Source organism: Bactrocera dorsalis, chromosome 1 (genome assembly GCF_023373825.1).
Source record: "Bactrocera dorsalis isolate Fly_Bdor chromosome 1, ASM2337382v1, whole genome shotgun sequence".
Classification (NCBI taxonomy): Eukaryota; Metazoa; Arthropoda; class Insecta; order Diptera; family Tephritidae; genus Bactrocera; species Bactrocera dorsalis.
The window spans coordinates 90,580,552-90,596,917 of record NC_064303.1 but is presented as its reverse complement, the minus strand read 5'-3'; the positions used below and the strand labels follow the sequence as shown (position 1 = coordinate 90,596,917).

Sequence of the window (16,366 nt, the reverse complement as noted above, 5' to 3'; positions counted from 1 at the left end):
TTCCTTTGCAAATAGCTGCTTATGTGTTCAAACTAGCGATATCGGACTTCTGTAGCATATAGCTGCATATAGATACAAATTAAGTTCTATGAAAAACTTTTTAATTTACAAGAAATTTTTCAAATCGGCCTATTATAGCATATAGCTGCCATATAAACCTGACGTTAAAACTCAATATACAAATATTCTATACCTTTAAATACAATAAGATACAAGAAGGTATTATAGTTTCGGTGCAGCAGAAGTTACCGTTTTTTCTAGTTATTTTCTCAATATGCCACCTCTCTGCTTTCTCAGTTTGTGCTGCCCTTTTCTTGTCAAAAAATTTACATATGTTATTTCGAGAACAATGAATGAATCGAACAGAACTATTCGAAGTAATAGATTCTGGATCCCTTAATGAAGTGGTACCCGTGCTGGCTTTTTGTATCCACTCCTCCATTCCGTGCCATTCTTCTTGATTTGCACCAGTTGCTTGTTCGATTCACAAGCAATCGCAATTCTTTTTTTTTTTTGTTCTGAAGAAGGTTAAGAAGCAAATTTGAGTTGACGTTTCCAATGTCGAAATATAGATAATTCAAATTTAAAACGTTAGATGGCCCCCCGTTAAATCATTATACTTTATATTAAAAAAAAAAAATTTAAGAAAGATAAAAAATTGTTTGTCAAGAAATCGTCAAATTTAGCTACTTCAACGCCATCTAGCATTACAGTAATGAAATTTCAACCATGAATACTTTAATACCGTCCCACTGTATTACCACTGGTGGCGACAATATCTAATTCAATTGAATATACATATGTAGTTTCAACTGTTTCTAATTTTTCTATATTATTGTTATTGTGTTGCTATTCAAATTTTTGAGGTAATCCGTAATTTTTGTGGTAAGCAGACATTTTATTATTTTAGATCTTACTTGCTGATGTTAATTCTTACTCTGCTTTTCTTAGAAAATGCCTCTGAAGCAGAAATCTGGTATATCCAAAATTTCATCACGAGCCCGTGCCGCAAAAGTTGCACGAAATCAAAAAACTTCGGCTCACGCAGAGCTGAGAAGACAACAACAAGCAGAGCGACAAAGAGTTTTGAGAGCAGCTGAAACGCCTCTTCAGGCACGATTTCGTTTAGAACCGTTTTAAAATTACCATTGAATTTTGCACAGGAAGATTCGCCCATCTGCAATTTTAGTAAAAATAGTTCACGAGGTGGGATGCTGCGAGAATGAAGCGTTTAGTCTGGGGTGAAAGTACCATGTCTCACAAGAAGGCTATAGAAGCATTAAACCGGACTCCCCAAGACTTGCAAGATAGTACAGGTATAATGGGAGGCATGGTAGTTTTATTGGTTGGTTATTTCCGTCAAACCCTCCCAGTGATTCAGAGGGGACACCAGCAGATGAAATTCAAGCGTGCATTAAATCACGCAAAGCATCCTCGGGGATTTGCTATCTTGGCGTGATGAGGGGGCTCAGTAGATATAATGATCCAAAGAGCGATGCTGGCGGTAGCGTAGCTACCAGTAGGGCCACCCATGCCGGTAAGGTCGATGGTGAATATCGAAGCTAAAAGCAATCCACTACATATCAGCGTCTGTTACTATAAGTACGGCTGAAAGCGGACGTCTGTACTTGTATCAAGCGGTTCGCTATATAAATGTGTAAGGATGGAAAACAGTAAACCCTTCAGAAGGCAAGGGGAAACCACTGAAGTATACTTCCCAGCATATCATATGACAATGATAGTACAACCAAAACAATGGCCCTCAGTCTCCGGCAAATCGAGGGTGCTAAGAATCCCCGGAGGTAAAACAAAACAAACTTTAAACATCGGAACATGGAACACAAGGAGCTTACACGAGCCTGGAAAACTAGCTAATACGATTTTAGAAATGGAAAAATTAAACATCGATTTACTTGGCATAAGTGAAACATGGTGGCCAGATTGTGGAGAATTTGTTTCCCAAAATACAAAGTTCTTTTTCTCTGGCAACCAGTTAAGTTAGTTAAAGAAAACATTGCAAAATCTGTCATCGGATTTTTGCCGAAATCTGATAGATCAATGATGCTAAAGTTATTTGCAAAACCACTGAATATTAATATTATTCAAGTCTATGCTCCAACGGCTGACAAAAGTGATTACGAGATAGAAACTTTCTATGATGAACTAGACGAACTTATGCGATTAACAAAACCATACGAAATAAATATAATTCAAGGCGATTTTAATGCAAAAGTTGGAAGAGAAAAAGTCGAAGGAGTTGCAGGCGAATACGGCTTAGGTGAAAGAAATGAGAGAGGAGATCGACTAATTCAATTTTGCCAAGAACACAAGTTAATAATTTCGAACACATTATTTAGCCTGCCTCCCAGAAGACTTTATACATGGAAATCTCCATCGGACGCCTCCGATAATATCATCAGAAATCAAATAGATTACATTCTGATAAATAGTCGCTTCCGTTCCTCAATAAAAAAGGTCAATACATATCCAGGAGCGGATGTACCTTCGGATCACAACTTGCTATTGGCAAAATTGCGTATTAGGCTAGCAGTAATTAAAAAAAGTAAGCCTAAAATTAAGCTAAATATAGATAAGTTGAGAGACGAAAGTGTAAAACGCCTAGTTGAAAGTGAAATTAATGACAAAATAAATGATATCCCATCAGGAAGTGCAGAAAGAATATGGAGCGATTTAAAAGAGATAATCTGTACTACAGCAAAAAACTCTCTTGGAATAGAAAAGAAAGAAAATAATAAAAGTAATTGGATGACCGATGACATATTAAAACTAAGAGTCATTCACGCCAGAATATATAAGAAATGTGAAGAGTCAATGGGCAAGACGCAATTTGGCTTCAGAGAAGGTCTTGGAACACGCGAGGCATTGTTCTGTATACAAGTTTTGGTTCAAAACTGTAAGGTGACAAAGAGATTCGTTGCATAAGAAATCTTTATTGGCAACAAACTGCCCATGTAAGCATCAATGGTGATATAACCGAAGAAATATCTATTTCACGAGGTGTAAGACAAGGATGCATTCTGTCACCCTTGTTATTTAACATATATTCGGAAGAAATATTTCAAGAATCGGTAAGCAGTATTGATGAAGGTGTAAAAGTGAATGGTATTTTCATAAATAATATACGTTATGCAGATGACACAACACTTATAGCCGATAGCTTGATGGGATTACAAGAACTTGTAAACCGAGTTAACTTACGTCGTGACGAATATAGCCTACGCATTAACATAAACAAGACGAAGTATATGATTATTAGTAGGAAAAACATATACAATGACACACACCTCATGATTAATAATAGTCCCATAGAAAGAGTCAAAAATTTCAAGTACCTTGGTTGTCAGATCAATGAAAGTTGGGATTGTTCAAAAGAAATAAAATGTCGAATCGAAATTGCTCGCACAACTTTTCTCAAATACAAAAATATATTATGTAGCCATGACCTCACCATCACAACCAAAATACGTTTTTTAAAATGCTATGTTTGGTCAGTGCTTCTCTATGCGATGGAAACGTGGACTCTAAAAATCACAGATATGAACAAGCTAGAGTCCTTCGAGCTATGGCTTATTAGAAGAATCCTAAAAATTCCATGGACAGATAGAGCTACAAACAGTGAAGTCTTGAGAAGAGTGAACCGCAATAGAGAGTTGTTAAAGACTATAAAACAAAGAAAAGCAGCCTACCTAGGACATATTATGAGGCACTCTAAGTATGAGCTTCTACAAATAATTATCCAAGGAAAAATTGAAGGAAAGCGGGGTATTGGCCGTAAACAACTTTCGTGGCTTCGAAACATTCGACAATGGACATGAATCCAGAACGTGGGCAACCTTATAGATGTGGCGAGAGATAGAGAGAAATATGCTGCGATAATTCAAAATCTGTGATTTTTTTATTTTTATTGTTTTTTTTATATACGATAGATATATTTAACATGTAAACATTACATTATTATATTATTATTAAGTTTATTAATATTGTACATATTATTAATTGTTATATGATCACCAATATTCGAATACGAATTGGCAAATAAAGAAGAAGATTAAATCATCACGCTTATGGTCGACAGTTGAAAAACTCCGCATCTTCATAATGACGTGGTTTCAGGACTTTACGCAGAAATGTTGTTGAAAATTGGTGATGGATGTTTAGATGTTGACGTTGAAGGCTACATATTACTGTCAAGAGAATTTTGTAATTTAGTAGAAAGTGATGTGGATTTCATTGCTAATGTTTTACCGGAATTGGAACAAAATTTGCGTAGTGATCAGTGGTTGTGTGCAAGAGCAATGTTAGCACCAAGAATTGAAATTGTTAATAGGATCAACACTGATATTTTGAACGAGGTTCAGGGAAAAATTAAGGAATATTTGTCAATGGATACAATTATAGATACGGAACTAAGTTCTTCATATCCCGTGGAGTTTTTAAATTCACTTGAACTATCGGGTGTACCGTCACATAAACTTCAATTGAAACTAAATGTACCAGTAATGCTTATGCGAAATCTAGATGCTCCTCTGCTATGTAATGGAACAAAGCTTCGGATAACAAAATTGGGACAGAACATACTTGGTGCTACTATTTTAACAGGTGCCGGTAAGGTAAATAGTGTTATAATACCTCGGATACCAATTATTCCCACTGACCTTCCATTCCAATTTAAAATGGTTCAGTTTCCCGTCAAGCTTAGCTTTGCTGTTATGTACTATAAACAAGGCACAAGGACAAACATTACTGGTAGCAGGAGTGCATTTAGAAAGCCCATACTTCTCTCATGGTCAACTTTATGTAGCCTGTTCACGTGTATCTAACGCCCAGAATTTACACATATTTGCACCCGACGGGAAAACTTACAACATTGTCTATAAAAATACCCTAGATTAATACTTTGTATTTTATTTTTTTAAAATATTAGAATTCAAAATTATTTATTTTTGTTACGATGAAATATATTTTAACATTTGTTGTAGCATTTAAATACGCATATTTTAAGGTGTTGAAACTTCATTGTCTGTAGTAATTGTTGATCTCAGCCAAGCAATAAAATTTAGTTATTATATTGACTCATTTCTATTATTACCCTTTACTTATTTAATGGCTCCACTGCGGGCGAAGCCGCGGGTAAAAATCTAGTGTTTTCATAAAAGGAAGAAATGAAATGAAATTTGAAGTCTGTGTTTTTTCTTTAAAAAAGTAGGGTACCCTGAAAGGAATCACCCTTTATATACTGATTTACCTTATTCAAACAAAGTAAATAAAAGTCTACGTAAATCAACAAGTACAATTTTTTATGAAAAAAAAACTATTTTGGAGCATTTAGAATATTTTATAACAAATTTTTGCGGCACGTAATCTAGTAGTAGCTTGCAGCATAACGCTAAGGTCAAAATAAATATTTCGAAATAAAAACAAACCAGCAAACATACAAACATAGTACAATGAATCCCCGGGTATAACTTAAAAATGTAGGCAACGCTTGCGGCAAATAGAAACGAAATCCCGTGTAAAATATGTATGTATGTATGTACATATGTATGTGATGTGTGTGTACATACCACAACCTTAGTAACTTTTTGCATAAATAAATTTATAATTTTGAGCATTCTAAAAGCTTTTTCATTTAATGCCGCGCAAACTTTGCCAAAGCCGATTCGATTTTCATTTGCCACAGTGCAGTCGTACCAAATCGTATGCTACGATGATGCATAGGCAGAAAAAAATTGTTATGATATAATATATTGAAATCTGATAAGAACAAAAGCATCAGCTGGACTTTTAGGCTTACGATTACATTTCGATTACTTCGGATTACAATTACTGTAATTCTAAATGAAGAGCTTTAATTATTACGGTTACTGTAATTATATATTTATGCTTTAAGGATTACGATTACTGTAAATGTAATTAAAGTTTTTTCCTTACAATTGAAGTAATTGAAATTTAATTAATTTCGTAACTACAACTTCAGTAATCTCAGTCACGAAAAGTAGTATTTTGCTTATCATCGTCGTTATCACTATAATTATTTAATGCCGATTAAGGTATTTGCAACAAATATTTGCTAATGATTACTACAAAAGCACAATTACTAGCTTTTTAACAATTACTACTAATAAAATTATACGCTTAATTTTCATTACTTTCATTGAAGAAATTGTAATTTACCAAAAATAAAAGAATTATATTTGCAGTAATCGATATTTGTGTACTGCATTTTTACGATTACTGTAATTGTAGTTATAATAATTCGTGCATTATAATTAATATAATGGTACTGGTAGTATTTATAATTGTAACGATTACTGAAAATATTTGCTTAATGCATGATTACAAAATTTTTACACAATCGCCATAATTTTAATTACTTTCGTGGAAGTAATTAGCATTAAGTAAAAATATGATAGTATGATTACCGAAACTATTAGCTGAATTAACATGCAAACTGTTTCTGTCATAGCTGCTACAAAAGGCAGCTCGATAATTATAATTATTTTAATTGAAGTAATTGACAAAAATTTCAATTACAATAATGTCTCTGTACTGGAACTACAGTTAAAAGATTAAAGATATGTGGTAGTTAATTTTTGTGATGCAGCTGTAGTAATATTTACATTTCATGAACTGCAATAAATATAATGGTATTGGTAATGTTTGTGATTACAATGAAAGAAAGAAGTGAATTGAAAAATTACGGTGACGATATTTTTCAATTCACTTTAATAGCAGTGTAATTATAGTATTAAAACGTAATTAAAAAAATATATTTCAATTACCGGTAACGTATTTAATTTTAATTAATTTAATTAAAATTATCGCTACATTACCAGAAATTAAATGATAACGATATGAGTGTATTAACTGAGTGTTATAACTGATTTTTTTTTTAATTAAAGTAATTAGTAGTAATCACAATTTTTGATTACAAATAAAGGATTCGTAATTTTGTAATCTGATTACAATTACTGTAAGCATTAGCCGATTTTGTTTTTATTATAATTAAAATAATTGCAACTAAACGAAAATACGATAACTACTTTTAAGAGTAATCAGAATTTTTGGAATACAAGTCAAGTATTTGTAGTCGGGCAATTTGATTACGATTACAGCAAGCATTATTTGAATTTTTTATTTTAATTAAAGTAATTGCAACGATCACTACTTTTGCAGTAGTCAGAATTTGGGATTATAATCAAGGTAATCGTAATCTTGTAATCTAATTACGATTACAGCAAGCATTATTTGCATTTTTTTATTTTAATTAAAATAATTGCAACGATAACTACTTTTGTAGCAATCAGAATTTGAGATTACAATTAAGGTAATCGTAATCTTGTAATTACGATTACAGCAAGTATTATTTGAATTTTTTATTTTAATTAAAGTAATTGCAACGATAACTACTTTTGCAGTAATCAGAATTTGGGATTACAAGTAAAGTATTCTTTACCTTGTAATTTTGTATTATACAGTAATTATAGTAGTATTACACGGTAATAATCGGATAAAATATTTGCTGCAAATATTAAAATTACGCTGGTAATATACACTATGATTACACTGAAATAATTCCATATAATTAAAGATGACAGCAAATGTAATTGAACTGTAATCCTACTGCACTGAGTGAAGCCAAGCTAAACAACAACAACGCTAATAAAATTTAAAATAATAATAACAACGGCAGCTTATTACCGTATAAAAACACAACAACAACAAAAATGCAATGAAAACGAATAACGGAACTCGTCAACGGAACAAACCGCAAACACAGAGCAATTTCAATTACAATTTAAATAAAAAGTGAAGCTGAGTAGCAGTCGTTGACTGCGCGGAGGCGGAGTTAAGGGCACCGTAGACCGTAGTGGCACAATGAAATGCCGGCGCAAAGTGCGCGCTAGGCCACATAAGCAGGCAGCAGTGCTGATGGCACGGCTCCACATGTTAATTTACCGAGCCGAAGAAGAGCAAGAAGCAGAAAAAAAACCTGAAACAGAGAGAACTGTAAAACAAATAGAATATTGAAGCCGCTGAACACACACTACGCGCCGCGCATGGTAGCCTCAAGCACATCCGCCAGAACGACTATCCTTAGCACAACAAAGCCGATTCGGCAGCCAAATAGGATGAGAACGCAGTGCAACGGTACACACGACGACTGCTGCCTACTTGCCGACTGCAGAATGCCAGGCAGCGGCTGTGTAATGATACACGAAATGGCACTTAAAAATTCAAGCATAGACGCAACTCCACAGCTACGTAACTACAGTTATATAACGGTACGTATATATGTACGCATTTTTGTGTATTTTCACAGCGATACTGGCATTGTGCGGCCGAGATAAGCCAATAGAACGAAGAAAATACTACGATAGCAAAATGCTTGGTGGCATGTGGATGGCAAGCGGTGGATGGTGGACGGTGCAACAGTGCCGGTATGGAAGCGTGGAGGCTTACATGGGTGCCACAGCTGTTAGCTGCCCGCCAGTGTTGGCGGTATTGTGCCAAATACCACTGCTGGTTTGCTGGCGTAGTACTAGGCGTACGGCTGGTGGAAAGAAAAATGTGAAACGAGAGGAAAATTGAATAAAAACGACAAACAATTTACAGACAATACAAGCGAGACTCAAGTCAGACGACGATAGCGCTGGCGTTGACTACCACTACCACTACACTTGTTAGTATATACATACATATGTATGTGCTTGTGAGTGTTTGCAAGCTGCATAAGGATGTTGCCATTGCCGTGTGGTAAACGGGTAAGGATGCCGCAAAATAGCGTAAACGAAAATAATGAAACAGATTACACGCTTAAAGCATACGCACATAAACTTGTCTTCTGATGTGACCCCCCACACTACAACAACAACAACAAAAATCAGCCAAAGCGCACATACCACACATACTCAAGCGCCGTAGAGGACGCTTACTTTATCCACAAGCCATGTAAACAGTTAAAATAAACACACGTACAAATAATTTAGATGGCAAACACGCCACCCAGATAAACGTCGCTGGTATTTCGGGTTTAAAATAAACAAATTCTAAATTCTCGTTTCAAAGCACAAAATTCACGCAGCGTTTTAGCAGCAGAGGCAGCTTGCCAAGCAAACCCGCAACGAAATTTAGCATGTTGCAGGTGGCTTGCGCACTAAATTGCGTCGCAAGTGAAGGTCAGACAGTTTTGAAGCACGCCATGTCACATATATTTAGAATTTAATTGTAAATTCATGCGCTTAAAATTGTTTGTCGGCTTTAGACACTTGCTGTTGCTGCACTTAAGGCAAGCAATTTGAATTTTTGTTGTGCTTGGCAAATTTTTTATCCTTTTCAACTGCCACAAACTGGAGTTTACACTTTAAAAAATATACTAAAAAAATTAAAATTATATATTATGCCAGAAATTTGATTTTTATGTCAAGATAGTAGGCAGTGCTTTAAAATTTCGTTCACGAAAAAAATATTTTCAAGGATCTGGAGAAATCTAGTTATTAATATTAGCCTAACGAACTGATGGGAAAATATTCAGATTAAAACAGTTATAAATTTTATTTTCCTTTCCTTTTATGGGAGGTTTACAATATTATAGCAACGGAAATGATTCTTTTAATTTATATTTTCACTACTAAATTTTCTTGTGGATCTCGATGTCGCCAAAAGCTTAGCCTAAAACATTGCTAAATGCAAACACAACACTTAATTTTGAAACAAAATATTTTAATTGTTATTTTTCACTGTGATTTTTTCGTAGAAATGTGATTAGTAAAATAAAAAAATAAAAAAGCATATGACAACAAAAAAAAAAAAAATAATGACATTATATAATTATATTTTTTTTGCTTCTTAAATTTATAAAATTTATTTAAAACATATTCAATAAAAAATATTAAAAAAAAAATATTTAAAAAAATTATTACAAAAAAAAATTAATAATTATAAGTGTAATAAATTTTATTTGTTTTTAACAAAAATGTTTTTTTGATAGCTCACATACTATTTTCAATATTATTTTTTTTTTTTTCTAAAACTAACCAATTATAAAAAATATATATATTTTTGTTAAATAATTCACATATTTTCAATTTTATTTGTAACTTTTTTATTTATAAAAGCAATTAAAAAATATTAAAACAAACGATAACTGAAAAATGAAAACTATAAAAATTTTATCAATAACAAAAAAACTTTACGCTCAATTTTTTTTAATAATTAGCTTGTTATGATACTAAATATTTAAAAAAAAAATTAAGCGTAATAATTTTTTTTTGTTATTGACACAATTTTTACATTTTTTTTTTATTTTTTGATAGCCACCATACTATTTTCAATTTTATTGTGTTTTCAAAAATTTATTTTTGAAGCCTTATGTCAACTAAAATAATATTTAAAAAGCACTGTTATTGAAAAAATATTTTTTTTTTTAAATGGTCTATATAAAGAAAATATATTTTTTTGGATAGCTCACACATTTTCAGTTATACAATTGCTTTTTTATTTATAATAGTGAAAAAAATATTAAAAAAATGATATACAAAGTAGCTAATTATTAAAAAAAAATAAGCCTAATAAATATTTTTGAATTTGTTTTAACACAATTTTTTTTAATTTATTTAATTTCCATTTCCATATTTTATTTTGTTTTATTTTCAAAATAATTTTTTGGAGCTTTTGTCAATTAAAATAATATTTAAAAACAGTTTTATTACACTAGAACCAACGAACTGCAAAAAAAAATTTTTTTTTGGTTAGAATTTTTTTTTTATTTATAATATTTAATAATGATTTAAAAAAAAGGATGTAGTAACAAGCGAATTTAAAAAATAAATGAGCGTAATAATTTTTTTTTGTTATTAAGTAATTTTTTTTGCCTTTTGATAGCTCACTTACTATTTTTAGTTTATTTTATTTGAAGAAAATTGTTTTGTAGCCTTTTACCTACTAAAATATTATTTAACAAGTACTCTTATTGCACTAAAACCAATTAACAAAAAAAAAACATTTTTTGATAGGTCACATATTTTTATTATATTTTTCACCCTTTTTTTATTTGAAGACTTTTGTCAACTAAAAAAGATCACTTCACATTACACTGAAACCGAATAAATACAAAAAAAATATATTTTTGGTAAGCTCACTTATTGACAATTTTTTTATTTTCGAAAAATAATTTGCGAAGCCTTTTGTCAAATAACTCATATGCCAAGCACTTCCCATTACACTAAAACAAAGTCATTGTTAAGAAATGTCATGTATGTACATATGTATCCATATATCTAATAACAAAACTAATTTATATAAATAAAAAAAATATATATATATATAATATATATAAAATATATAATAAAATATTTCACATTTATAATAAACGCCAACAGCTTTTAACACTAAATAACTTGTTTGTGACAGCGCTAAAATATCGAGCCCGCCTAAATGTAGGCAACGTATTATTAAAACGCCTTGTACACCGAAAATACCGCATAACGCTTTGTTGTAAATCGATAGAATAGTAAGAAAACATAAAACAAAGCAAGAAAACATGAAAAGAAAACAACAAGCGGGCAACAAATAACTTAAATATAAATACTGTTTCTTCATTAAGATACTCACAAAGTCAATGCGCTTGAATGAAAAATTATAGGCCACCAAAATTCAGACATAAAAATGCTTTAGCTTGAATTTGCATACATTTTAACACGGCATATTCCGTTTTAGATAGATAAACGAGGATTGCTCCACAACTTTAAGTCTATCGTGCCAAATTCCTCTTCAGATTGACGCTAAGCTAAATCAAGGTCGTGTTTATTGAGTATAAAAAGTATTGAAAATGAACTCCACTTTTCGCGCAGTATCGCTAGAAATATATGCCAGCATAAAAATATCACCGGGATTTTTATTATGTTTAAGTAAACTTTCCAGCCCTATCTGAAGCGCTTAAAAGCAGCGCACTCTCTGTTTCATAGTAACTCAGAGGTTCCCAGTTCATTAAAGCTATCGAAATTTCTGCTTTCCGTGCGGTTATTGAGTATAAATTAACATTTCTAAGCTATATTCGGCTATAACCACGTGAGTGGTGTCTACGCCATTAAAAAAGACAGCTATATTAATTTTTTTGAGAGTACATATACATATATCTATATACAATATTTGCGGTCCTGTAAATATTTCAGTGTTTTTTTTTCCACTCGAAGCCTAAAACTGGAAATATTCAAACGTTCAAAGTTGGACAATGGGCATGAATGGTGTTTATTAATAATATTACCGAAAAACAAATTTTTACAACTAATGCTTCCCAAACCCAGCTATAACCGTGTAAGCGGTGTCTACTCCAATGAAGGAGAATTACAGCTAAACATTGATCTGGCAAGTTCAGCATTCCTTACACCAGATATAAGCATCTACGTTCCTTCAGTTCACTTAATGCACATGAATATAAAGAACAAAGGGATCTCGTGAGAATTGGCATCCGCATCTATCCTAATCTTTGCTGAGATTGAAGACGAAACTGGTACACACACATATAATATATGGTCTATATAATGATTCTCGGCGCGGTGACTAACTCTCTAAGTTAGTACGTATACAATTAAACAAGAATTGTTAGCTTTTCATAAAGACAAATCAGGTGATAACACTCCATAATACTCGTATTCACTAGCACGAATTAATTAAAATTCTAATCTCTGGTAATCGTTTTGACTTCAAGTAAATACCGGGAAAGTGTGTAATAGTATAAAAATTCCTTACTAGGTTTTCAACCACTAATTGATTTCAAAAAATTGTATTTAAAAATAAAAAAATAATTAAGTAGCTTTACGTATTTTATGTGTATATTAAATATCTCTCATTTGAAAAGTTTAGAAAATATTTTCTTTCAATTCGATTTTTATTAAACAAAACCATTTATCAATCTAACGGGAAATTGAGAGAATATAAAACTGTGATTTTCAATTGCTACAACATATCTGGATCTGGAGATGACTGACTGGTACATGGCGAATGTTTACGAAAATTTGTAATTCTTGTTCTTCACTATATAAACGGAGCAAACACAGATTTGTATCCGGTCGAAGGTTGTTTGTCTATAAAACCGTTCAAATACCGTTTGTTCAGAAAACGCCGTGGGAAATGCTTAATCTTCACAAAAGAACAACAAGATACGAATTGTGAAGGTAGTCACCATTTTATATTGGATCATCATGTCTTCACAACGGTCAAAATTTCATGCTTGAAAACCTGCCTAATGTATAGAATGTTAGAAAGAGCTAACAATTCCTTGTAGCCTACCAAAAACTATAACTGATTCAGATGTCATTAATGTATGGGACTTAGTTAACAGCACAGCAGTCAAAGGTTGGAAGCTTAAAGGGGTACCTTTTTCCGACATTAAAATATATATAATGCATTGAGCTCGCACATATAGTCATCTGATCGAAATAATAATTCTTAAGAAGCGGTTGGAAAAAGATTAGCTTTGTTAAAAAGTAAAGTTTAGCAATTGGGTGAAGCTGTCGCCAAACCTCCTCACTACAGTCCAAGAAAACGAAATTAAATGAACACGCCACTGATGAGCTAGAAGGTAGAGAGGCAATAATTGAGGTTTTGCACTCTAACATATGGTCTATTGTGCCCTCTACTATATCACATATGGTCACAAAGGTACAGTACTCTGAATAAATCCAAGTGCTTTCTGGGTGCGATGAAAGTGATGTGAGCAACTGATGAGCTAGAGAGGGAGTAAACTCCTATAAATGAGATTATTTAGTTTGAAATTTGCTACGGAGCGGTAACCGCAAACGTGACAAAGGTCTTTGGTGAAGCTATAAACAGTTATTTCTCAACCCTGAACCGTGTATACTAACTTTGCAAAGAAGGTTGTAATGCCCAGAAGGAAAAGTCTCAGACTCTATAAAATGCTTACATAAATATTCAGCATGACGAGCTGACCTGAAACCATATCCTTCGGTATGTTCGCCCGTCTATCTGTATATACTTGAATGAGTCTCTCAGTTTCTGAGATATCGACCTAAGATTTTGCACAATGTCTTTTCTTCTCAAGAAGCTGATTATCTGACGGAACAGTATATATCGAACTACAATAGCTTATAGCTACCTTACAAACTGAACGATGAAAATTATGTCCTTGTATGGAAAACTTTTTTATTTGTCGAGATAACCTCGCGGAATTAAGTAGAGTATATTGTTTTAGGCAACGGTATAATCTGCGAAGAAATTGTTCAGATCGGATTACTATAACATATAGCTGTCATACGAAATGAACGATTATAATCATGTTTTTGTATGGAGAACTTTTTTATTTGTCAAGATATCTTCATGAAATGTAGCACGGATTATTATTCAAAGCAACGCTACAAGTATTTAAAAAATAATTTTATATCGGAAGACTATAACATATAGCTGCCTTGTAAACTGTCTCAACGAACTCACGTTCTTGTATGGAAAACTTTTTCATTTGTTGAGATATCTCCACGAAATTTGGCATACTTTATTTTGCAAGACAGTGCTACAATTTCTGTATACATGGCTCAGATCGAAGCACTATAGCTTATAGCTGTCATACAAACTGAACGTTCAAAATCAGCATAAAGATATTTGTATACCCTTTTATGCTGTAAGAAATGCAACTGTGAAGGTTAAACTCCAGCTGTTAAGGGTATACTAGCTAGGGAATAATGGCAAGACAGTGCCAGCAACGTTTTTGTATTATGAAAGAAAACACAGCGATTTTCATCATCAGCTACTACAGTGGTTTATGCAGCCTACGAAAAACAGCAACGTAAACAGGTTCCACAAACAAAAATAGAACAACAATCGAGTAATAAACACAACATTTTCAATATTTTTTATGTACACATTAAAAGGAGTTGCAACGTACTTTTTTCACTGACTGCGCCAATAGATTTTGATTTTTTACTGCAGCTTGAGTAGTTGTTGCCGCACCGAAGTACTGTATATATATTTATAATTTCACACACGATTGCAAGAAAAATATCAGAAAAGTCGGAGCACACCGTCAACGCAAATGCAAACGCGCGACCAACAGCGAAACGTGGAATTTGGCGAATCAGAAACTTTAAATGCCACAAATAGTTGCACGAACACCAAACATGTGAACTTACGAATCACCGCACACGAATCGCAGAAACGAAACAGCGACGCGCTTGTTGGCGTTCTGTGCCGGGTGTCGGAGATGTGCCACAATGCGTGCGGCACAATGCAGTTTCTACACTTGCAGTCGTTGCAACTTCACTGCTGTTGCATAGAATTCACACTTTTGCTTGCATTTCGATTTTTTACACAACGTCTACATGTGATTTCTGCTTTGCTGCTGTCGCTGCTTTATCAAAATTTTGCTTTACTGATTTGCATCACACGCTCGTGTTTTGTTGTTGTTGTTGTTGGTTTTTTTGCTGTACGCCTTACGAAAGTGGAGCATTGGAGTGTATCCCGATTTGGCCGAAAATGAAATGCAAATACTTGCACACACACAGACACACCTGCACTTGGATGCGCTCACGTTGCATAGTAATTTCGCTTGGCTGCGCTTATTTGTGTGCGTGTGTGTGTGTGTGTTTGTGTATATATTTAAGTATTATAGCACGACGAAAATTCGACGCGAAATTGCTTGCTAGCTGTATACGAAACCGAAGCGTTCGCACAATAATAACAAGAAAGCCAATGCTGCTGTGGCAGCAACAGCATGCCACCGAAAAATGCGAAAACAAATTCCAACACAATCGCGGCAGAGCAGCAACTAGCAAATCACTGAGTGCCTTAAATTACTGGCGTACACCCCTTGCAACTTGCTACTTATTTCCCGTTATGTTATAGAGATACTGCGATTTTTGATATTTGCAACATACACGACGCACCGCACGCCACACGTTACACGCTGTTGCAAGCGAATTTTGTTTTGCTATTTATATTTTTTTTGGAGTAATTCACTTTTATTACTTTTGTTTGTTAGGGTCGGCCGTCATTGCGGTACCCCTTTTTACGACCGCACATAGCGAATATAACACGAAGACTAAACTCAACGCAGCCGCTAGACACTGTTATATACGAGCACACACAGCATACGGCTGGTGTGGCGCATATGGCAAGTGACAGTGGTGGCCACAGTGGCAGCTGACAGCACGAAGTGCATGTAGCGAGTAGCCGAGAGCTAACTGTCAAGCCTTCGGCAATGGTAAATCGGCAATTATGTTGGTCGTCTGCGCGCTCAGCGCCTTAAAGTATAATAGAATTGGCAGTGAGCGACCAGTGCGCTGCTTGTGACACTCATGGCTGGACGGTGTTACTGGTGGTGAGGATTACCAAT

The 16,366-nt window shown here is 33.6% G+C and overlaps 1 protein-coding gene across 1 annotated transcript in view; it reads right to left on the bottom strand.

The window, feature by feature from the left end:
• LOC105226485 (protein O-mannosyl-transferase TMTC2) overlaps positions 1-16,101 on the bottom strand; it is a 275,813-nt gene extending 259,712 nt beyond the window's left edge. The window contains exon 1 of the mRNA XM_049462081.1: positions 14,921-16,101. The gene's annotated coding sequence lies outside the window, so the exon portion shown is untranslated. The remainder of the gene's footprint in view (positions 1-14,920) is intronic.
• Positions 16,102-16,366: the final 265 nt, after the last annotated feature.